This window comes from Dendropsophus ebraccatus, chromosome 10 (assembly GCF_027789765.1).
Source record: "Dendropsophus ebraccatus isolate aDenEbr1 chromosome 10, aDenEbr1.pat, whole genome shotgun sequence".
In the NCBI taxonomy this organism is placed as follows: Eukaryota; Metazoa; Chordata; class Amphibia; order Anura; family Hylidae; genus Dendropsophus; species Dendropsophus ebraccatus.
The window spans coordinates 69,811,292-69,837,196 of NC_091463.1; the positions used below are offsets into that span (position 1 = coordinate 69,811,292).

The 25,905-nt window shown below is 41.8% G+C and overlaps 1 protein-coding gene across 1 annotated transcript in view; it reads left to right on the forward strand.

The window, feature by feature from the left end:
* The window catches only part of GPC3 (glypican 3), a 329,376-nt gene that overhangs the window by 243,123 nt on the left and 60,348 nt on the right, over positions 1-25,905 (forward strand). The gene's annotated exons all lie outside the window — the stretch shown is intronic.

Sequence of the window (25,905 nt, forward strand, 5' to 3'; positions counted from 1 at the left end):
GTAAGATGCTTTTCCATATACCCAGGAGAAACGTCTCGGTTTCCTAGTTCACCTTCTATATGACTAATAAAGTATGAATTGTCCGGGACTTAAATACCATTTATAGGATTTACCCTAGTGTATGTATCTCATATGATGAGTGACTAAGTCCTTTTGTTTTATTAGGCTTTTATTTTATATGTGTCCCTTATAAAGCACTAACGTATTTCTTATCACCATCACCAAACACGTTGTCTAAAGTGTTTTACTTAATTCCCAATGTAAGAAACCTCTAAACACAGTTACAGAGGGAACTCTGCGGAAGATCACATCAGTGGATTCAGAGAGTCTGGACCACCAACAGCGTGATCCTTTAACATATAATTGACCTTTATATATTGTAAAAGAAAATGTCTTCCTTTGATCATCATATTACAGTGTATATATGAAAAGGAGAGATTGTGCGAATGCAATGCATACATTATAGTGATTCTGGGTGACAGCACTTACTGTATCCACAGCTGTACTCACATCTCTTGATATTCATCATTGCAAACCGTCAGCTAAACTTCTACAATACAGTGGGAAGTTACATTCTTTAACAACGTTTAATGTAAAAACTATAATTCCTTGAGTGTAAAACTTTGTGCAGACACTGAACAAGCAGCTACAATGGATCAAAGTATTATGGAAAAAATATTTTTTAGATAAGTTGGTGATCTAAAGTTATACAGGAGTATGAAGTGAGGGATTGCTTCTGCTCCAGACGGTTCCTGGCATGGACAGAGGTGGCAGCAGGGAACACTGTGTCAAAGAGGACTACAGGACTTCCTATGAGGCTCATAACTGTCTATGAGACAGTTATCGCTGGCCTCAATTCTAAAGCTTTAAAGGGGTTATCCAGCACTACAAAAACATAGCCACTTTCCCCCTATTGTTGTCTCCAGTTTGGGTGGGGTTTTGGAACTCAATTGCAAACTGCACCTGAACTGGAGACAACAGTAGGGGAAAAAGTGGCCATGTTTTTGTAGCGCTGGATAACCCCTTTAAAGGAAGAAAAAGAAAATTAATAAAAAAAAATAAAATTATATATATATATATATATATATTATGTAGACATGTCACTGGAGAAGTATTTGAGGGGAGGTACATCTCACCCAGGCTAAGGCATATGGTGAGATGGTGAATCCAGGTGAGATCTGTCACTCAGCAGTGTTATGCTGCTGAGGGTTTTTTTCATGTTCCGGGCCTGGATTTACTGGAATGGTGGGTAGGTTGGTAGTGGGACCTGCCATTCCCCTCCCCCGGTCCAGTTCGGGTGTTGCAGGCAGGTGTGCCTTGTTAAGCCTGCAGCAGGGTAAAAGCTCCACAGAGCTAGAGGAGATTGCTCTCAGCCAGGGTGAACAGCTTGCATGCTGTGTTTCCTGGGAGCAAGGAGTTATATCACTGCTGGGGCCTATTCACACTCCACGATACCGCCTATGGAAGTGACAGTTAGGTGACCTGTGTTAGTAAGTGCCCAGACGGGCAAGACCTTTTGTTTTGTTTTATTATCAATGCACGGTGTTGCTGTATTTATGTTGCTGGACCGTTTATGCTACAAATAAACACCAAAGCTGTTTTTAAGTCCAAGTTTGCTGCCTGAACTGTGTCCTAACACACCATCCCCCGGGAAGATCCCTACAATTGGTGCTGCGGAGCGGGCAAAACGGTTGCTAGGGGCAACGGTGTGCATCAACTTGGCTACAGCTACTCATGTCCTGGGTGAAGGCTGCTGCTTCACTCCAAAAACAGCCAAGCAACATGGAGGAGATGATGAAGCAGTTAATGCAAGTGAGTTTGCAGCAACAACAGGCTCTGACAGACGCTAACCTGCGCCATGAACAGACAATGGCTGCACAACAGAGACTTATTGAGCACCTAATAGCAAAGCAGGAGGCGTCTGCAGGTGCTAATCCCCAGCTGGTGGCAGCAGCCGCGCCAGAGACTTTGTCTGTGAAAAGAGCCGTGCAGCGTGCGCTGCAAAAGATGACTGCAGATGATGATATTGAGGCCTACTTAACTGTCTTTGAGCGGGTGGCTGAGAGAGAGAAGTTACCCTCCACTGAGTGGGCAGAAGTGATTGCGCCTTATTTAACAGGCGAACCTCAAAAGGCCTATTATGACCTCAGTGAGCAAGAGGTCAAAGACTATCCTCGGCTAAAAGCAGAGATACTCGCCCGACTAGGAGTTACTGCTGCTGTCCGTGCCCGAAGGGTCCGCAACTGGAGCTACAGTCTGGACAAGTCAGCGAGGTCCCAGATGTACGACCTGATCCATTTGGCAAGAAAGTGGTTGGAGCCAGACACCTCTACTCCTGCCCAGATCCTAGAGAGGGTCGTGATGGATCGCTACCTCCGTGCCCTTCCTGCTGATCTACAACGCTGGGTGGGACAAGGCGACCCTAGGAGTGCCAACGAACTCGTCAGCCTTGTGGAGAGGTTCCAGGCGACCGAGGACTACCTCCGTGATGTTCCTGCCGCACCGTCACCTCCCCGGAGTGCCAGATCTGTGCCATCATCTGGTAAGAGACTTCCATCTATTGGGGGAGTGTGGAGGGGTGCTGATAGAGGGAAGAGCGCTCAGGAGGTAACTCAGGGGCAAAAGACTGGTGAGGGTCCCCGGTGGCTAAGTGGCCCTAAAAAGGACTCCCTGCCAAGGAGACCAGGCCCTATCCAGTGCTGGAGATGCCATGAGACGGGACATGTGTCTGCCCATTGCCCTCTTACCACTGAGCCCATGGAGTGTGACGCTAGCCGGCGTCAGTCGCTATTTGCGGAACCGTCTCTTGTTGCGGTCACTGGACTAGAGACTGAACCGCAAGTCTGCCACATTACTGTCAATAACTTCCCTGTTAAGGCGTTGCTGGACTCAGGAAGCCTTGTCACCTTGGTGCATGCCAGCCTGGTGACTGGGGACTTTGTGCCAAAAAGACATATGAGTGTGGTGTGCATACATGGCGATACAAAGGTTTACCCTATAGTACTGGCTAATGTCGGGACTGAACTAGGCGCTGTACAGTATGAAGTGGGTGTGGTTAAAAACCTTATGCATAATGTGATATTGGGGCGTGATTTTCCATTGTTCTGGGCTCTATGGGGAAAACAACAATCCCCTGAAAGGAGTGAGGAGACCCCTAAGTCTATTGCATTACCCATGGTAAAAGATAAAAATGTACAGGATGAAAATGCTTTTCCTTTGCAGGTCCTGGCTGGTGAGGAAGAGGCTCCTCCCTCTGACCCGAATGTTCCTGACTTAGAGGTGTCCAGGGATAATTTTGGTACTGCACAATTACAGGACCCCACTCTCAAAAATGCTAGAGAGCAGGTCACTGTTATGAATGGGGTACCTCAGGAACCAGAAGCTGAGAAAAAATTTCCACATTTTTCTATGACTAATGATCTCTTATATAGAGTCACTAAGATTAATGATGAGGTGGTGGAACAGCTTCTGGTCCCTAAGTCGTACCGGCGTCAGGTACTCGACATGGCCCATAGTCATGTCCTTGGGGGCCACTTGGGGACAGATAAAACGCAGGAGAGAGTCCTCCAGAGGTTTTATTGGCCTGCGATTTATGCTGACATAAAAAAATACTGTGAGTCGTGCCCCACTTGTCAGCTTAACGCCCCAGTGTCGCATTTCCGCAGCCCGTTGGTATCGCTCCCCATCATAGAGGTACCTTTTGACCGCATTGCAATGGACTTGGTGGGTCCCATTGTAAAGTCAGCAAGGGGACACCAGTACATTTTGGTGGTCTTAGACTACGCAACCCGTTATCCTGAGGCTGTACCCCTAAGAAACACTGCGTCTAAAACAATTGCCCGTGAGTTGTTTTATATGTTTTCCAGAGTGGGGATCCCCAAAGAAATCTTGACCGACCAAGGTACTCCGTTTATGTCAAAGGTAATGAAGGACCTGTGCAAACTGTTTAAAATCTCACACCTTCGTACCTCTGTATATCACCCACAGACGGACGGGTTAGTGGAGAGGTTTAATAAAACCCTGAAACATATGTTAAAGAAAGTAGTGGAAAAAGATGGTCGGGATTGGGATCACTTACTACCTTACCTAATGTTTGCTATTAGGGAAGTGCCCCAATCATCCACAGGGTTCTCTCCCTTCGAATTAGTCTATGGTCGTCACCCTAGGGGTTTGTTGGATATAGCAAAAGAGACATGGGAAAGTGAGTCCACCCCATACAAGAGTGTTATAGAGCATGTAGCACAAATGCAGGACCGTATAGCCACTGTAATGCCCCTAGTAAGGGAACACCTCCAGAAGGCGCAAGAGAGCCAAAGCAGAATTTACAATCGTTCTGCAAGAATCAGGACATTTAGCCCTGGTGACCGAGTACTCATACTTGTTCCCACAGTAGAAAGCAAATTCTTAGCAAAGTGGCAGGGTCCCTATGAAATTGTAGAGAAGATCAGTGAGGTCAACTACAAGGTACACCAACCAGGTAGAAGGAAGCCTTTCCAAGTTTATCACATAAACTTGATCAAGCCCTGGAAAGACAGGGAATCCTTGGTGGCGACAAAGCCTGTTGGTCATCTGTCCCCACCAATCCCTCCGGTCAGGATTGGTGACACCCTATCAGTGTCACAGAAGCAGGAAGCTAAGGAGTTCCTGCAGAAAAATAAAGACAAGTTTTCTGACCTCCCAGGGCGTACGCATCTTATTAGTCATCATATTGAAACTGAGCCTAGAAGCAGAGTAAACCTTAAGCCCTATAGGATACCAGAAGCACGGAGGGAGGCGGTATCATCTGAGGTAAAACGTATGCTTGACCTAGGAGTCATTGAGGTGTCCCAGAGCGAGTGGTCCAGCCCGATTGTGTTAATCCCAAAGCCCAATGGAACTTGGAGGTTCTGTAATGATTTTAGAAAGTTAAATGAGATCTCCAAGTTCGATGCCTACCCCATGCCCAGGGTAGATGAGTTGATCGAAAGGATGGGTAATGCTAGGTACATAACTACCCTCGATCTCACTAAGGGCTACTGGCAGATCCCCCTCACTCCTAAGGCTAGAGAGAAGACTGCATTCTCCACCCCTGATGGGCTCTTCCAATATGTAGTGATGCCATTCGGGTTACATGGAGCCCCTGCCACTTTTCAGAGGTTGATGGACTTGATTCTGCGACCACATCGGGACTACTCTGCTGCCTACCTCGATGATGTGGTCATTTTTAGCCCTGATTGGGAAAGTCACCTCTGTAAGGTCCAGGCGGTGTTAGATGCCATAAGTGATGCAGGGTTAACCATCAATGCAGAGAAGTGTGCACTAGCCTTAGAGGAGGCCAAATACCTGGGATACATTATTGGGAGGGGGTTAGTGAAACCACAACTGAATAAAATTGAGGCAATACAGAATTGGCCCAAACCCCTCACAAAGAAACAGGTCAGAGCTTTCCTGGGTATTACAGGCTATTACCGTAGGTTCGTGCCAAACTTTGCCACAGTTGCAGCCCCGCTAACTGACCTGACAAAGGGTGCGAAGTCCGCAATGGTGACATGGACTCCAGAGGCCGAGAAGGCTTTTCAAAGCCTTAAATCTGCCTTGTGTCAACAACCTGTACTAGTTACCCCTGACTTTAGGCAAGAGTTTCTGGTCCAGACAGATGCCTCCAACACAGGGTTAGGTGCCGTCCTCTCACAGGTCGTGAATGGCGAGGAGCACCCAGTGATGTACTTAAGCAGGAAGCTATCCCCGGCCGAGAAAAACTACGCCATTGTTGAGCGAGAGTGTCTGGCAGTGAAATGGGCCCTAGAGTCCCTGAGGTACTACCTGCTAGGCAGAAAATTTAAGCTAGTGACCGACCATGCCCCCCTAACATGGATGAAGGTTAACAAGGAGAAAAATGCGAGGGTGACTAGATGGTTTCTGTCCCTCCAAAACTTTAATTTCACGGTGGAACACAGGCCAGGAAAGTTACAGGCAAATGCTGACGCCCTATCAAGGGTACACTGTCTGTGGGGACAGAATGCTCAGCCCTCCGGTCTGAAAAAGAGGGGGGGGATATGTAGACATGTCACTGGAGAAGTATTTGAGGGGAGGTACATCTCACCCAGGCTAAGGCATATGGTGAGATGGTGAATCCAGGTGAGATCTGTCACTCAGCAGTGTTATGCTGCTGAGGGTTTTTTTCATGTTCCGGGCCTGGATTTACTGGAATGGTGGGTAGGTTGGTAGTGGGACCTGCCATTCCCCTCCCCCGGTCCAGTTCGGGTGTTGCAGGCAGGTGTGCCTTGTTAAGCCTGCAGCAGGGTAAAAGCTCCACAGAGCTAGAGGAGATTGCTCTCAGCCAGGGTGAACAGCTTGCATGCTGTGTTTCCTGGGAGCAAGGAGTTATATCACTGCTGGGGCCTATTCACACTCCACGATACCGCCTATGGAAGTGACAGTTAGGTGACCTGTGTTAGTAAGTGCCCAGACGGGCAAGACCTTTTGTTTTGTTTTATTATCAATGCACGGTGTTGCTGTATTTATGTTGCTGGACCGTTTATGCTACAAATAAACACCAAAGCTGTTTTTAAGTCCAAGTTTGCTGCCTGAACTGTGTCCTAACACACCATCCCCCGGGAAGATCCCTACAATATATATATATATATTATATCTATTGTGTCATAATATTTGTTTGTGGAGTTTTTGTTATATGCTTTATATGCTATATGGCGCCATTAGCTTTATTGCTACCTGAGCATTAATGGAATTGTTACCAGCAGATTATTCGGGATCCTGTCTAGTCACGTACCAGGAGAACAGTTGTTTATTCCGAAATGGAACCTATAAAATGTTTTTATACTGAAAAATTTGTATATTTTGTACAGAACAATCTCTCCCATGTTCCTCCAGTCTACTCGTTGAGTGTTGTTGTTTTTTTTTAACACTTAATTTTATTAACAATGTGTCAAAATCCCTAGAGACAGACGCTCACGTACACAGTTACCACAATAGTACATGTTATTCTAATAGGAATTTATAACTTTATATTGTTTTCATGCTTATGGTTAATTCGACTTTAAATGTGGTAATCTTGGGTTTGGCGCTCGGCCCCGGATCTCATGAGAACTTTTTATGCTTATAATGGTGCACTTTTTTTATTATTATTATTATTATTATTATTATTAAGTACATTTTTTTGCTGACATTTGCAGATTTTTTTTACATTTTACTATTTATATTTTTTAACAGTGCTGAAATCCTTCAGTTTTCACTCTGGCCACTAAGCCTAAAAATAAGCCGACGCTTTCTTTTCTATAGAGAAATTGCCTTAGCAGTGTCCTTCTTGTCACTACAGACAGGAATATAGGAAAGATGACATAATGGCCCTTTTAGATGGGCTGATCTGCTCCAATCTACTATTGTTCACTTAGGAGAAGTCCAGTGAAATTTTTTATTTAAAGAGTCACTGTCGTATTTTTTTTTTGCAGAAATCAATAGTCCAGGCGATTTTAAGAAACTTTGTAATTGGGTTTATTAGCCAAATCTGCCATTATCTGCATGTAAAAAGCCTTTTCCCAGGTCCCCCCCTCCTTCCTCTTTTTCATCCACTCTGAAAAATCTGAAAATTGTGACTTGTTGCAGGAGTCGTACCCTGTCTGTTCTAGGGAGAGGGGAGGGGGGAGGAGGAAGGAGGGAGTTAGCCGGCAGCAGAAAGCAGATAACAGAGGATTACAGGCACGGAGCTGGGTGACAGCTGTAATCTGAGCTCAGACAGGTCACTGGTGACTGTCACAGGAGATATCCCCTGAGGGATTTGTAGATTAACTCTTTGTTGTCCTGTTTTGGTCTTTTCTTTAGCTCTCTCCATAGGAGAACAATGAAGACAGGGGGGAGAGCTTCAAACTGCTTTTTCATGATAAAAATGCATTTTTCGGATAATAAACCCAATTACAAAGTTTCTTAAAATCGCCTGGACTATTGATTTCTGCAAAAAAAAATTCACGACAGTGACACTTTAAGTATTGTATTGCCACCCAAAAGTCACACAAATTATGACAAATTGTGATGTCACGACCCGACTCCCAGAGCTGTGTGGGCTGTGGCTGCTGGAGAGGATGATGGTAGATGGACACTGAGGGACACAGGGTAGTAAGTGCAGGGAAAAAAGCACTTTATAAGCATCTCCCGTAATAAGTGTCTATTAGTGTTTCGTATAACTTTTTGGGGCAATACAATACTTTAATAAAACATTTTATCAGACTTCTCCTTTAAGGAGCCTTTGCACTTACTCATTGAGCATATATGGCCACATAAATGATTGATAAATAACTTATGTGGCCCCCTAATTTTATTGTCAGCCACACATCCACTGTTACTTGGAGCAATGTGTGGCTGACTAACAGCGATTTTTAGGCTTGCCTAAATGATACAATTAAACACAATCATCTGCTGATCTTTGGCCCTTTTATGTGGGCCAGTTATCAGGAATAAACATTCCTACAAATGCTTATTCAACCCATGTAGAAGGTCCTATCACAGACCTGGGCCATTGACAACAGAGCTCAGTCTCCTCTCCCCTCCCTACACAATGACCTCTGCACATGTCTCAGAGCATTCCTAGAAATTTTTTTTTCATAGAAATGAAAAGAGTCCATGGGGCTTGCTATAAAGAAAATAGAAACAAATTAATAAAATACGAACATGTTTGAGTATCTATGACTCTAAGCAATAAAACAAATCCAGCGAAACATTCCCTTTATGGTAGATTTGCTTTGTGATCCATGTCTGTCCCCTCATCTGGTTGAGGATGAGCCCTAGGCTCCTGTGTGTATATCCTGCTTATGATTAATGTGACTTTCAATGTGGTGATCTTGGGTTTGGCATGTGGCCCAAGATCTCATGAGACTTTGGCACCACCCTGCGGTCCGGGTCCAGCTGTTTAGCTGGAGAGTTCGGTTACCATGTAAAACTGTTGCAACACACATTTCTTTTTTCTTCTTGACCCCATAACCTTGCTCTTGTTCCTTTCTTAAACACCAAGCTTGCCATATGTGTCTGTCTTTTTAACTTGGGAGCAATAGTCATTTTCACAAAAACTTTGATTTATCTTCCAGTGTTTTGAGAATAACCTTTGTGTCTCTCTTCTAATGACATGGGACCTATTAAAATAGTGATTTAGGCAGACTTGTAAAGTGTCAAGCCTAAAAGTTTGTAAGCGACTATAAACATATGCTAGTAAGCAGTCAATGCGAAGAAATTCATTATTATGTTACCCTAGTGAAATAACAAAGCATACAGGACTATTTTATGATGAAATTTTTATTATTTCCAACATCTGTAATGCATGACTGTGTATCCAAGGCAGATAAAGAAATAACTAATATGCCTTTATATATTATGTGTCTGACAGTGAATGTGTATGTAAGGCTTTTCTACGCCAAAGTTTCACTAAAGTGTGCCATAATGTTGTTTTATTGGTTGTACGCTATAAAATAAATACTAGTTTACAATATATGTCCATTCAAGGAACACTCCTTGCAAAACCAATACTCTGTGGTATATCTACAGCAGGGCAGACATGGGCAGAGGAAAATAATTGGAATTCTAATGGAATAATGATCAAAGTAAAGCCCAATAAGGGTGGGTTCACATTATAGAATCCTTGCGGATAAGATCCATCAGATTCCGTCGTTTGTACCCGCTCACGGTGGCGCACATATCCGCTCCATCCCATAGAAGTAATTGTATGGTTAGATTCCGCTGTCCACCGAAAGAATTGACATGTAATTTCTTTTGGCGGACGCCGGAATTGGCCCGCCCATAGAATGGTGTCTATGGGACGGCGGAAGATATTTGCATGGATTCCGTAGTGTGAACCCACCCTTACTTGGCCTTATTATCAGCCAAATAGGAGGATAATTCCTTTTTTTAGTCCAGAAAAATGACAAAAACTAGAAAGTTGCAGTTTTTTGGCAGTTTTTTTGTGTCGTTTCTCACCCCCAAGAAACTGCATGCAAAATTTTTTCTAAGGGCAGTCTTAAAGTAACCTGGGTTGATATGTAGTTAATGCTCTTAATATTGGTAGAAAATTGCAGAAAAGTGGAGAAGTAATGGAATTAATGCATCAAACCTGGCCAAGAGGACTGAATAAAAAAAATAGGTATCATAACCTTTGTATTTACTCCAGTGCTGCCAATGGTAGTCATGGCCGGTTGAGTTCCCTTGCTGTAGGACCTCATAGTTATGTCTAGTTTTGGACTGGGATGCCAGGGCCTACCGTGATATTAATTTTGGGGACCCATCCCAGAGTTACTGTACATGAAAATATTACCTAATCACTTTTAGATCTCATGCTTGTAACTGCAAATCTTGTCTTCACGCAACTTGCACAACCAGTCAGCCCCAAGAAAGACACAAGACATGACAAGGGTTTACTAAGGCCAGGCATCTATCCACAGACAGCTGTTTTAAGATATTTGCTCCTCATCAGTGTGGAGCAGGATTCTGGCTAAAAGGAGCAATGAAAAATAGACCAACAAAACACAACAATCACTGAGCTCGGGGAGATCAGTGAAACAATTGCAATGAAGTACTCACTCCGGAGTCTCCATTGATACATTGCCCCCTATAAATTTAAAAAAGGGGGTCCATGGAGCTTGGTAGGAACTGAGCCTAAATCTCCTAGGCATAGCCCATATCTACCTCTGCATTTGTAGCTGTAGAACTATGTTCTCAAGGCTGGTATTGGTGCAATTTCTATCTGCCTCATGAAAAACTTAGACCAGATCACAACAGTGCTGCAGGTCATGAAAAAACTGCAGAAATACAGTAACATGATCGATGCAGTGATCATAGTAAAAATGCCCCAAGTGACTGAGATTTTTTTTTGTAACTAGCCAAAGATCACTTTCTCCTGTTTGCTTTCAGGCCAAAAGAATGTTGTCCTTTTGAGGATAGTTCCTCAATAATGTTACGTATTGCTTGGCAGTTGTCTTCCTATAGCTCTGAAACCTTTTCCATAGCAATAAGAAATCCCCATGATACATAGCTGGAGAGCCAACAATAGATATTTTATTCAAAGTATGAAACATGCATTTTGGCGTGACCCCGATAGAGTATTGCTTACTTATCCTAAGTGCTGCTATGCTAAGGCAAGTACATAAAACATTTACATCAGGCGTAGTTAAGCCCTGATGTAATAGGTGCGTCTCCAAGATCTGTTACCCACCCAGCAGAGGGCTTTAGGTTTGTGCTGACTTTGGAGAATTTCTTCGTTCTTGAATGTTCTTTGCTTAGTGACTACTGAACCAAAGCCTCTAATAACAGAGACAACTGTGTACTTTCTGGAATCGCTTTTATTCTACAGATGGGCTGGGTGTTACATTATTTATTATCCTACCCTTTTGCTTCTTAAGGGTCTTTGATGGTCTTCCACACCAAGGGCTATGAAATGAAATTCTTTACTATTGTAGCTGGGAAAGAATAATTGTTGGGATAATAAATTTTATTTCTGATCTTTTTTAGCTTGTTTTTTCTAGAACAGTCTTGTGCAGTCTCAGATAAGTGTAGACCCTGAAGGGTTTTAGTTTGTGTTTTTCTTGACTGATTCTCTTCATAAAGTATGTTCCGAAGAGTCTTTGCTATAAAAAATATAGGGTCAGCTTCTGAAACTTTTCTTCTTTTGGAGTTTTACTGTAGGCATGTCTAATGCTTTTTCTCTTGAGAACCTAAGCGTACTATTAGACGGGCCAATGGGGGCCCTATAATAACAGTTAAAGAGAGCCGATCTGCTAGATCGGCGTTCGTTTACTGGGCCTATTACATGGCTCGATAATCGTTTAACAAGGGCTGCATGGACATCGCTACCGATGTTCTTGCAGCCCTTGCTTACACTGTATACTTTACCTATCCACGCTCCAGGGCTCCTCCTGCGGTCCGCTTCTCCCGAGTCCCGCACACTGCCGCTTCAGAGCTTTCTGTCTCAGCTGACAGGCCGTTCAGCCAATCACATGCCGGGACGGGCATGGCCTGTGATTGGCTGAGCGGCCTGTCAGCTGACACAGGCCGCTGTGAAGCGGCAGCACATGGGACACGGGAGAAGCAGGGTGCTGGAGGAGCCCTGGAGCCTGGATAGGTAAAGTATTCTGTTTGCACAACGTCAGCCGCCAGTTGCGCACCGCTATTTCAGGTAGCGATGCACGGTTGGCGGCCGACAATTATAGGTCCAAACCTATATCAACGATCAGCCGATGACAACGATCTTCGGCTGATTATTGTCTTTATTACACGGAACGATAATCGTCCGGATAGGGCCGATTCGGCCGATTATCGTTCCGTGTAATAGTACCCTAAGACCTGAACCCATGGTACATCTACCCAGGGAGATAGATACCATGTGTATGGTCCTAGTCCTAGGGTGCCTTGATGTAATTTCTTTGAGTAGTTGGTACTCTACTACTCTCAGATAAGTAAGAAACTGAAAGGCTTAGGTTAGTGTTCTTATTTACAACTCCTCAGAAAGTAGGCACCAAAGATAAAGATATAGAGGAGTTCTTCACTTTCAGAAACAATTCCTCTACTTTAGTCCTAGGGAATGTATACCTGATAGTCTCTTGAGAGGCTCTAGCATTAGCTAAACCAGAAAGATACATTTCAAGCAACTCATTAAGCTTCTCAATGTCTTTAGGCCATTACATGAGCAAACACATTACTGTATATTATGCATTAAAGGGATAGTTGACAAAAAAAAATATTTTAAGCTGGTGCCAGAAAGTGGCTGAGATTGAGCCTGTGACTTACTTCTATTAAAAAATCTGAAGTCTTTCAGTACTAATCAGCTGCTGTATGTGCTGCAGCAAGTGGTGTATTCTTTCCAGTCTGACACAGTGCTCTCTACTGAGAAATCCGAAGTAAAAAAAGTTCATGGCACTCCAAATCCCAAAATAATGATCCTTTATTTCATAGCAAGCAAGAATAAATCCACGTAAAAAACAAAGCGTGCACAGCAACGCGTTTCGACGTCTCCGTCTTTATCACAGCTTATGCATCATACAATTAAAAACCACTTTATATACAAATGTCTACAGGTAAAATCAAAGGAAATGAACCTCTCACCTTCCTTGGCGTCCGCTCAGCTCTACTGCGCATGCGTCAATTAGCTTAGTTTAGCAGAGGCTGATGAAAGAGCGGAGCAAAGGAAGTGGGTGGTGTTCACACCAGTGGATAAAGACAGGCATAATACTAATTCTGGTAAACATGATCACATTACATAAGGAAATTATATGAAAAAATCATGAAAACATGCTACTATAATTTAATTTATATACATTGACCTTACTCTACATACTTTATTTATATATATACATCAGGTCTGTTCTATAATTTAGTCCTTTGGGGAAACGGGTGTCCATGTTCAAAATCCAAAAGGCTTCACGGTTTAAAACTTTCTGTGACCAGTTCCCTCCTCTACAATCTTTGTGGACCTTTTCCAAACCAAAAAAACAAAAATATTTTAAATCACCATCATGAGTGGATATAAAATGTTTAGCCGCTCCAGACACATTTTCTCCCCTCCGTCCAATGTCGTAAATATGCTCTGCAATGCGAGTTTTTAATTTTCTAGTAGTACACCCTATATATATTTTCTCACAAGCAGAGCAAAAAATAGCATATATTAGGTGATCGCTATTACAATTCATGAAAGATTTAATCTGATATGTTTTTGTTTTGTTGGTGTCCATGAATGAAATAGTTTTTTTAGTGTACTTACAGACATTGCAGCGTGCTCCACCACAGGGAAAGAACCCTTTCTGGGATAGCCACACTTTTCCTCTATTTTGGCTGTGCTTGGGCACTGTGGGGGAAATCAAGTTGCCAATGGTTACACCTCTTCTCGCCACAAATTTACAACCTCCCTCTATAATTCTATCTCTCTACTGCCACCTCTGTCCGTGACAGGAACTGTGCAGAGCAGTAGCAAATCCCCATAGAAAACCTCCCCTGCTCTCCAGACTGGAAAATACCACTTTCAGCAGGATATACAGCAGCTGATAAGTAGTGGAGGACTTAAGATTTTTTAAAATAGAAGTAAATTACAATTCTCTGGCACTTTCTGGCACCTGTTGTTTTGAAAGAAAAGTTTTTTGGGGGGTTAGCTAACCCTTTATAGGACATACTATAACGTTAACGTTGGTGGTGGTGGGGCTTCAAACTTTTGGACCCCCAATGATCCTGAGAATGAAGTAACTACAACAGTGATGCAGTGTCGTAACCCCTTTCAGGTCTTTCACAGCTGCTCCCAGCCAGTCCCATGGGCCCAAGGGTAAATTTTGGACTTATGACCCTCTCTGCCCCATCCCCATGATTTTGATTACAGTGACATCCAGTGATTTACAGGTGACATCTTCTTGGAGTTGTTTTCATTCTTTTTTCCTTTATCCAGCCCAGACAGCCATGACAACTTCATCCAGACATAATTGTCTCTGTACTCATAGTGCCCTAAACAATAATAAAGCCCATACATTAGAAACACTCACTAGGTCCCTTTGTGCCCCCCTCCACAGACGTTATCTCTCTCTGTACTCCTTACACATTATATTGACCCTTTAATGGCCCATATACAGCATTTTACACCTTTTGTGTCCCCTAACAATAATAAGTCCCTTTGTGCCCCCTCGTAATAGTTAACCCTCTTTGCCAACCTTATACATTCGATACTCCCCTTTGCACACCCTCATAATAGCCCCCTTTGTGTACCTTCACTTACCTAATATATATATATTTTTTTTTCTTTTTTGTATATATGTGATATATCCACACAATATAAAAGACTTGCAGAAATATCGCATTGAAATATTCTAAAGCCGCTGGGTCACAGTTGTTTGACTAATTTCACAACGTCTCCTTCCCGTGCAGAACTCTGCTTTTCCCAGTCCGATAAGATCCCACACTTGTCAACACGTTACGCTTTCTGTTCGTTCAATGAAAGTAAATATTTTACTTCCACAACTTTCTTTTTTGGAGGTAACGTCTGGAGAAAAAGTCTTTTTTTTTTTTTTAAACAATATATGGACATCTCGAACCGAGTCAGACCAGGTGGTGTGTGCTAATGGATTGACAAGATAAGCAACAGCAGTAGCCTAGTCTCATTGTACTCCAGCAAAAAGACTCACAAAGATGGTTTTGTGTGTAAGTGAAGATAACAATATGGTTCGCTGAGTGATTTGGTATACACATACCTGGGCCTCCTTTTTTAAGGATGAATAATCTTGTACTAATACTGAACAACTGGCTGGCTGAAAGTTAAGAGTCCCTCAAAGAATGCAGTAATTGCCGCGAGGAATACCTAGAAACATTTCTTGTTTTCACCTTATTCTACTTTCATCTTTGAATGACTATTTCTGGGCAGTAAAGCAGATGCTGCCAAGACTGGAGAGGAAGACTCAAATTGTGATGTCTGGTAAAAGCATTGCTTTGGTCTCCAGCTATCATTTTCCAGATTTACACATATGTGCTCTTTACATATACACTATAGACACAAGTCGTCATAGTATTACCATGAGCAACATTAGGTCTAGTGCTTGTAGTATTTTAAGTTCTAAAAAAGTTTTCAACATGCATCTATACTTTTACTAATAAATTGACATTAGCAGTAGAGGTTATCCTGAAGAGCTCAGTGACGTTAAGTGGGATATCACAGGATTTGATATTTCTGCCCAAAATGTGATTGATAGCTTCCTAGTTCGTGGCTCCACTCTTGGGAAGCATAAAGAGGGAACCTGTACGGCACCAAGCTAACAAATAGTGGTATTACACTGTACAATTTTTCGTCGATTGACGATAAACGATCTCAAACGACCACTATGACCATTATTACACAGGCTGATGATCGTTACTTATGGTCGTTCTTGTGCTCATCCTTTCCTAGCTGAAAGACCAGGGAATGGCCGAACAACGCGTTATTACTCCGAACAATTTTCGAATCATTTGTGAGTGATCAGCAATGAAAAAAGGGCCAGATTCTATCAAACGATCTACGATTTCTCGTTGTTTGTTTAATCATTGCCTGCTATTACGCAAAATGATTGATCATTCAAATCTGAACGATCTAAAGATTTTTTGAACTATAATCGTCCCATGTAATACCACCCAAAGAGACCCCGCCACTGTAACTTACAAGGTGCGCTGACTTCTCTTGCTATGTCCTGCTGGTGCAAGGAGGGGTTGAGTGCTGCATATGACAAAATTGGAAGAGGAGCTTTAAGTCCGTCTCCTCTTCCTGTTCTGCTGAGTTTCATGACCTATGATTTACAGGCTAGGTGGCAACCCTAGTGTCAAAATATTTGGTCATAGTATGGTGGATTTTACTTTTTGGCGGTAATTTTTGGTTATTATACACTGGTATTCTGTCATGGCGTGGACTGTGGAGGTATAATTTAGCCTTTTGTACAGTGATATTATTTGGTCTATTATAGATCTCACCATGATAGATATAGGTTATGGCATGTGCACCGTATTTACCAATATAGCTTACACTACTGAACACTATGGGGGGATTTATCAAGACCGACGTACTCGTAAGCAGGTCTTAAATGAGGCCCCGCACCCTTTCCCACAGCTGGATTCTCTAAGAGGCGCATGCCTCTTAGCGAATCCGGCCAGCTGGGCACCCGAAGCTGCACCCGGGGCACCAAATTTACACCTGCTTCCAACAGGTGTAGATTTAGATCATGGTTTACACCTGCAAGCCGGTGTAAATCATAATAAATAAGGGGCAAGAAAAGTCCACGCCTCCTTCCTACCTTGCCGCGTCCCCCCAAACCCCTCCTGCTCACCTATCAGGGAAGCGGGGGTTATGGCAGGCGTACGCCAGGGAGAAGGAGCGAATCTGCCCCTTATATATAATAATAATAATAATAATGTTTATTTATATAGCGCCAACAGATTCCGCGTGTATATATATATATATATATATATATATATATATATATATATATATGTAGTGTTCAGTAGTGTAAGCTGAACACTATATCAGTAAAATATTATTTGAGCTTTAAATTTAAATGCCATTTTTAGTTTGTTAACTGCAGAAAACAGGTGTAACTTCATTCTCACATTACCAAAATTGACTAAATGGGGTGGGGGGTGTATGCAGTTTAGCGCCTAAGGCAGTGTGTATGCCCTAAATATGGTCCTGGTGTACAGTACATCATCATTACCACCTGAAACTATGAAAATACATTCTTTAGAATGATTAGTTACTTCCTATCTGACAACATGATGGACAAATCTGAGCTTTCCAAGTGTTAGAAGATTTCCAACCTATAGTTTCCTGCAGTCTACTATGTTTTTTAAACTAGCTGTAATGATTTAAGGCTGTTGTTCATTGTAGAACATAGACCTCTTTAGAAAATGTATGCACCCTACTTTAAGTTTTCCCAATATGATAAAACGCTGTCCAAAAAGTGAGGTTCATAAAAAAGGAAGTGAAACATTTTGACTAAGCCGATCTTGCTACTGTTATGGAATAAGATGTTCGAGGCCAACATATTTTTGGTTATGTAATGAACATATAAAAACATTTAACAAAAAGCTGAGATGAGTACGGTCAGTAGATTTTATGCACCAACGTTAGCCACTTTATGCAAGTATCCATTGAGCCACAAGTGCATGTGGGGTCTAGAGCATTGTTTCTCCACTACTGTCCTAAAGTACATCCAGCAGGTTATATTTTTAGAATTACCTTAGTATTTCACAGGTGATACAATTATAGTCAGTGCATCAGGAATAACCTGAGCTGTTATTTGTAAAGGATATCCTTAACTCATGACATGTTGGGGTGGCGTGGCCCCTGTATGGACTGTTTATGACATATCCACAGGATATTCCATAAGTATCCGATAGATGTTTGTTCTACCTTTCGAACAAGTAGTATTCTAGTTGACAAGGCCCCCTCCAACCTTGTCCTGCCTGGATGTGATGGGCAGAGGTGTCTGGGATTTCAAAATAGTAATAATAATAATAAGCTTTCTGTGTCATACAGCTTAGTTTCCATCCGAAATAAGAAGTGACAATGAACAATGGCGATTTTTAAAATTCCAAGTATTGAATAGAAGCTTTTTGGATCTAATCCTGGCATTGGTTTGAAGAAAAAAATCCACTGTGTAAATTAGGTCTTGTATTTTTTTTTTTTTTTAAATTAAGGAATCTTTAGTCTGTGTTGGCAGAACATTTACGTTCTTTACAATGACTTAGTTCCCAAGTGTCACGGTAATTGAATCCTTTATTGTGTTTGTCATGTAGAAGCATTTTATGCCTTATTAAAGTTTATAGCACAATATTAACCTCTGCTTTTGTCTTGCACAATGAGTAAACATTGATGTTGCGGGACTCCAAATCTTTAATAAACTGTCTCATGTTATCCCTTTGAATGAGAACATATGCTCTCAATTACTGCGTTCAATAACAATGTGACTAGGCGTAACTTCTTAGTAAAGGAATGTACTGTCTGTTTTCCAGCAAACTTTTGTTAAATAAAACAATTTGTGCATAGAATGGCGGCTTTCTGCTTTATATGACCCATTTAGCAGCTAGAAAATCTTCTATGGGATCCATTGGTGATGGTAAAAATCTACAAATTGGATCCTTAGAGGGTGGTTCCCTAAGGGAAATCATATCACTTTTCCACCACACCAATGAAAACGTCACTTTTATTGCTCTAAAATCATTATTGAACTATGTACACTCGTCCTCACATAACATTTAAATTATATTATATCTATCCTTGTAATTCACTATACAACAGTTGTATCTACACAGCATTGATTGTATGTATTTCATAGTATGATTGCAGTTTATACTGTCACCATCAACACAGGTATGTCAGGAGAGACAACCAGCTGTTTAGGGAATAAGACTCCCGTCATGTTTTGCTGCTATTTGGTGTCTTCAGTGGTTTTATGTGGCCAAGGCAAGGAACCACTGTGCCTCAGACCTCTTAAATGCTCTATCTGCAATGTGCAATTTTGCCATTCTGAGTTGCCTTGGGGGCCTTTGTTGGGATGGGTGCATAGTGCATCACCACTTACCTTTGGACTTCTCAACACATTTACAGGGTTGGGCAAAGAGGCTGTACCACACCACCACCATGTATGTGAGGATGCAGGAAGGGGTTAATAACCTAGAACATAGTGACCCAATAAAGTACCATCATAATAGTACTCGACACATTGTCTGGATAATAGTGCCTGTGAACATGAGTGTATAAACATATATATGCACATTGACCCTCTAATAGTATCAATAGGAACTCTTGAAATGTGACTACAATGTAATTGTAATGTAGCTTGAGGTGAAGAGGACATTATGCTGCTGTTTTCTTGTTTACTGCCACCTTGGATCACCATCAGGGATGTAACTAGTAATGGCCGGGCCCCATAGCAAACTTTGGATTGATAAGGAGTAAGATGCACCAAATGTATTTGGGAACCCACACCTCCAATGCATTGGGGCATCTTTAGTTATGCATATGTCTTTATACTAATACCCATTCTAATTATGACTTACTGAATTTTTGGCAAACATTACTGTATAAATGTCAAGTGAGAGGCCCCACCCCTGCTACCAAGCCCTACCAATTTTCTGGACACATGGCATAAGTTGTGCCAAATTAATACCATGAGGTTTGAAATCTAAAACGCGTTGACTAGCCAGTTTGTACTTTGTCTACATATAAAATTTAACTTCAGACCAATAAAGTCAGACAATTTTTACTCACTTGGTGTCCACTGCCTATCTGCGGAATGTGGGAGTCAAAACTTTTCAGATTTTTTTTTTCAAATTTGATAATTTTTGGGCAAAATGAGATTTGTGACTTTTGTACATCAGCAAAGTAGCTTACAAGGTTTAAAGGATCTTCTCATTTTATTATTTTCACTTTTTAGTGGATAATTCTTGTTTTATACTAATATAGTGATAAAATGCTACAAGGTAACACTACAGTGAAGAAAACAGCAGCAGAATGTCTTCTTCAATCACAATATCCAACCCTACAATTTCCCATAACCACTAACCATTGAAGCAGCAGCAAGCCTTGTTGAATGTCCCTGACTGTGTGTTCCTCGAGTCTTGAATTACAACCTAGCCAGAGAAAATAACATTATATATAACTTGTCTTCTAAATATAGAAATTTGGGGTTTTGGTTTATTTTAAGAAAACACAGAGACCAAAAACATTTAGCAACCCAAAGATTATCCTGATTGGACTACAATTTAGCAATTTAAGGGATTAATATATATTTAACGTAACTGCAGCTGACAAGTTATCATTTACTCCTTATGTACACATTATTATAGAGTAGTTGTGGTTAACAAGAACTGATAGAGATATTCACAGGGATCTAATTATTCACATTTTCTAGTAAATTTCACAAATCTGTCTAAATAGAAATGGAAATCTGTGGGACTTTACAGTTCTGGTTGAACCCACCTACCCTAGTCCAAAGTAGTAGGAAGTCACATGTCTGGGCAAAAGGCAATACAAACAATACAATACAAAGAGCTCTATGTTCTATAATTGTGAAGTGAGGGAGGTTGAGAAAAACAGACTGTACTTCCTAATTTTAAGCAACCCTTTAATTTGTGACAGAAAATAAGCCCAGCCATTTTATTGAAATCAATAGTGGACAAAGCTCCTTCTCAAACCAACTGACTTAATGGCACTGAATTATATTTATGACCAAAGGGGTGGAGGACATTAAAGGGGTATTCTTGGAGTATTTTTTTTCTAAATTTTCTGCTCAGACTACTGTAAAATACTTACTAAAATAAAAACCTATACTCCTCTTCCCTGCTCCCACCACTGCCATTCTCACTGAGCCTTGTCCTACTGCACTTCCTGGTGTTGGCAGGAACATGAAGAATTGAAGTTGCCCACTTAGCCAATTAGTGGCTGCAGTGGTGGCTGTCCTCAGCTGATTGGCTGAGCGGGCAATTTTTTGTGTTTACACTAAGGCCTCATTCACACATTCAGTGATTTTTCAAGGCTGCAAAACCTCCCGCTATTTTTACTCCGTGATCAGTGGATAATCATTTGCATTCGCATCCATTTCTACTTCCGTGTCCGTGCTTCCCCCCCCCCCCTCCGAACCTGGCAGCCTGGCAGCCTGGCTCTGTATCATAGTGGTATGGGGAACAGTGGTGGCAGGCAGCGTCCCGGCAGCGCAGCAATCAAGTTACGAGAGGGAGAAGGGTCAGGAGATCCCACACAGTGTGCCGGACAGAGGGTGACCTGAGCGGCGCTGTTATACCCTCACCCACCCACATGACACCCTCCTCATCAGTGTTCAAGTGCTTCAGAGATTTGGGATGCACTGCCAGAGATGCGCTCTGGGAGAAGTGGGGGCCAGGGATTTCGGTCAGGGTTGGGGATACAGTACACTGTCAGAGATGTGCTCCGAGGGAGGGGGAAGAGGGGGACCCTGTGGGAATGCGCTGCCATACTGGGGGTGACAGGAGCGTTGACAGGTGTCATTGGATCTGTTTTTTTCAAGGATTCCACGGATGTGGCATCCATGGATCCGTGAAAAACACAGAACTCATAGACTTCAACTGGGGGATCCGTGCTGTGATCCATCTCCGCGTTAGGACATGTCCTATTTTTTTGCGGTGCAGATTGCGGAGTGGCTCACAGCACTGATCGTGTGAATAGATTCAAAGGATTCAATGTCCCCTAACACTGTCCGTGGTCGCGGATCCGCGATCACGCGCAGTTTTACAGGACGTGTGAATAAGGCCTAAGAAGTGCTACACAGTTGGACCAGTTTCAGTGAGATCGGTGGGGTAGCAGGGGAAGTGAGTATGTGTTTTATTTCTATTTTACAGCAGTCTGAGCAGAATTATGTAAATTAAAAAAATGTATATTTCCCAGAATACCCCTTTAAGTGATAAATTGCTAGAATTTCTTTTTATTATTTTAGTAGGAGGTCAGCTGAAAATCTGTCCCCAATGGCAAGAATTTATAGTTCAAATCATTAGTGGAGAATAATAAGATAATAAAAATGAGTGACCTTGATACAAGAAAACATTTAAATCTAAGTAAAATATCATTAACTACAGGACACAACAAGAATTATGTTAATTCAAAGGCTCATTTTGTGAACATGCAAATGTCTGAATAATTTTTTTTTTCTGTGTTCTGTAAATTTCTTCCACCAGAGTTATACGGCAGACTTGGCACCAAGGCAAATTACTGAACACTGAGAAAAAGGTCTGAATTACAAATGACTCTTGTCTAAATAACACCAACCTAATTCCTCTGATCACACAACATGAAATAAAACTGGTTAGATTACAAGGACAATCTGCCAGCTGAGAACCATACACATAGAGGTGCTGTAGCTATTAACAAGCGATTAAATGGGCCAGTTATGTCAGAGGCTACGAACACTAGCTGTGTATTCAAGGAATATTAATGTTGTCTGTCACAGAACTTGATTTATAATCCACTGCCGTAACCAGTTTTGCGGCTTGGTAGACTTTCTCTGCAAATAGATTGTAAGCCCTTATGAAAAGGGAGCCACTGTAACTGCAAATACATGAGGTCAGCAGTGGTAAGAGATCAGAATGGCTTGGGTCTTAAGCCAATATTCAGCAATATTTTCATGATTGCGTGGGCTATAAGATTGTATAATCCTTTCAGTTTTATTTTATGGGCATGGTGAATGTATTCTAGCTTTGATACTAAAGAGCTGTAGAAACTTTAGAGAAGGTCAACTGAATTCATAAGGGATGTGGAGGAACCTCGTGGACTTCAGTCTTCTTTTAATAATGTAATTAGACGACAATGTAGAAAGTTTAGAAATTAATTTAACAGAATCTGAAGACATGTAATTAGTCATGATAGATGCAGATTATGGTTAGATTCCAAGAAATCCAAGGCTGTATGTTTAAAACCAGAACCAAAACCATACAATTTTTGTCACCCTGGTATATATCTGGCCATATTTAAAGAGTAACTGTCATAACTGTTAGGGTCCATTCACACTGACTTAAACAGGTGGAATTCTTTGAGTGAAGAGCAGCGGGAGCGAAGGACCGCAAGCCCTCCTATAGAGACACTGAGGTTGGCGGGTTTCCTCAGCGGAGAGCTCCGCCGCAGAGTCCTGACTATATTACTCAGTCTGAACATACCCTTAAACAGTAACTGTTGAAAAAACTTTTGAAATGTCAGAGAGAAAAATGAAATGTTTCTATCACTTAAACCCTGACTGAACAAGCGGGGTAAGTACTGTACTGCCATGTGCTCCTCTCTCCACTCTGTGTCTGAGACTTAGGCGGCCCCATAGACAAGCATTGAAAGACTTTCTAGGTTACGTGGAGCGTGGACTTCTCTCGGCCCATTCTCCTGATTGCTCGTGGTCTGAACACTCAGACCCCGACTGATCAAATTTTTGATATGTCTCTTTGACATAGCAAAAGTTTTCTTTATTAAGAGTACTCACTTAATCCTTACTTGTTAGAAGAATCTGTTGATAATAGGTCAATCACCAATTATCTCCTAGCTGGGACCCCCAGCAGTCTACAATCTGTGGACAAGCAAAAAAATAAAAATAAAAAATGCGTAGCTTCCTTTAACTTTGGCTAAGAGATGAAGATTCTATTTATATCACTGTACTCAAGCTGTTTGGTGAGGGTCTGACTGCCGAGAAAAATTGCCCCTGAATGAATGGACAACATGCATGGCCAGCTTGATTCATTCTCCATGGGTCAAACCTTGTCTAGCTTAGTCCTGCGCTGCAATAATTCAGGAGACAATTTTCTTCTATTCTTCAGATTAGTGGGGGTCCCAGAAGTCATGCCCCAATTGATCAGCTTATAACCTTCTATCCTTCAGATAGTGGATCATCTTTCAGGTAGTGAATACCCTTTTATGTGGCCGTTCTTTAGCTCTAAGGGGGATTGACTACTTTATAGGGCACCAAAGGATAGGGCATACATTTTATCAGTAGGGCACCACTTTAAACTGGGTACCCAGGTAATCAGATGTGTCCTTATTAACTTTCTAGTTGGGTGGAGACATCTCAAAATGACCAAAAATGGAAAAAAAAAATATTTTACCATACTTTGTCATCTTGTGGCACTCATCCAGAATATTTTGAACCAACAGGGAAGGTAAAGTGGGACACTGCTATATCTCTCATCCAGCTGTTCCTCCACACTCCAACTTCATGATAATTGTTTTTCAACAATTCATAATTGTTCTTTTCCTCTACATTTGCCACTACAATAAAATGTGGGGGTCCATGCACATTATACAGTTGATCACACCAAAATTGGTGATTTGGCAACTGGTGGTGCATTGACTTTGATCAGTGAAATGTTTTAATAGACCAATATACTATACGTAGATGGAGTTCCCCTTTAAGACTACACATTTTTTGACAATACTAAACCTCAGTTACCTAAGTTGTAGCTGGATCTATGATCACATATCAGTTTATACAGTATCTTTTTCCTTGACCTGCCCTTACCCCTTTCTTCCTCTTCCTCTAGCACTGCTCATTGTTGTAAAATATACCACCAAAGAACTGATGATGGTATAATGACATCATTGTCGTGGACACTGGGTAATAAACAATGACTTTGTGTTTATTTGTACTAGTAGAATACTGTTTTAAATAATGTATTTGGAACCATGCCTTATCGTGCTGTTTTCCTATTTTTCCCTTTGTTATAAAATGTGCCAGTTACTGAGCTCTGCTGAATGAACGGCCCCTACCCCCCCTTTCATTGCTTCATTTTTCAAAAATGAGGAACATTAAAACCAGATTTCTTCTGAACAAGCTTTATTCATGTCAGATCCAGTTTATTTCAATTGACCAATTCATGTAAACAGATAACTTACCCTATGGAGTGGGCAAACTGATGGGAAACAATAATCAAACGCTCATGCATGAAGACTTAACATTAAAAGAGTAGGCTCATTTGTTATAAACTGATCCATATTCTGGGGCTTCTGTCGCTAATTAAAGCCAGCCGAAAGCCAATCTATGTGAGAAAGCAACCTATACCTTCCCCAGACCCCAACCATGTCACGAAGAGATAGCGGGGTACCAGTGCATTTATTTCTACTGTAAATTATGTAGCATTTTCCCAAGGTTTCTAGGTTTTCTGGGTATGACTGAGGTGGTTGCAGTGTTCAGTTTCATAAAACTGATTTTTTTTTTGTTCAGCAACCAAAAAGGTGAAAAAAAAGACCAAGCATTTTAGAACACCTTACTTCTCAGAAAAATAAAGAATAACCATGCACTTACCATATCAAGGCATTATTTGTCCTCTTCCTAGCTGTCATCAAAGGGTACCTGTCACCTTTAGAATGGCCAGTACTGCAGTAGAAACCTTTTTAAATGTTGCTGTCCTATAAGAAAATATAAACATCTTATGGTTAGCTCTCTGCCCTTCCCCGGTGTCCTACTGCAGTGTCTGACTGCTGACTGTAGCCCCACCACTTCCAAGATGGTTTAGTCTAGGCAATGACAGCCCGCTCAGCCAATTACTGGCCACAGTGCTATCCCTTCTCAGTTGCTGATTGGCTGAGCAAGCTGTAACTGCAGAGACACCCGGACCATGACAAGTCAAACACTCCCTGGATCACTTCAGGAGGCAGTTTGAGGCTTACGATAGAGACCACCAAGGTGGAAAAGGCCTCGAGCTTAGGAATGAAGTATTAAGCCGATCGCTTCTTCTGGCTCTGTCTAATGTTAAGTGGGGGTCTGAACACCCAGACCCCGACAGCTTAAAACTTTCAATATGTCTGTGAGACACTCTAACTCTTCTACTTGGAATATATCACCTACCTGTTCATTGGTTCTACTATGTTGTGCTTTCTCCTACTTTGGTCAGAGACTTTTTTAGGCCATGTTCACACTACGTATATTTCCGGCCGCA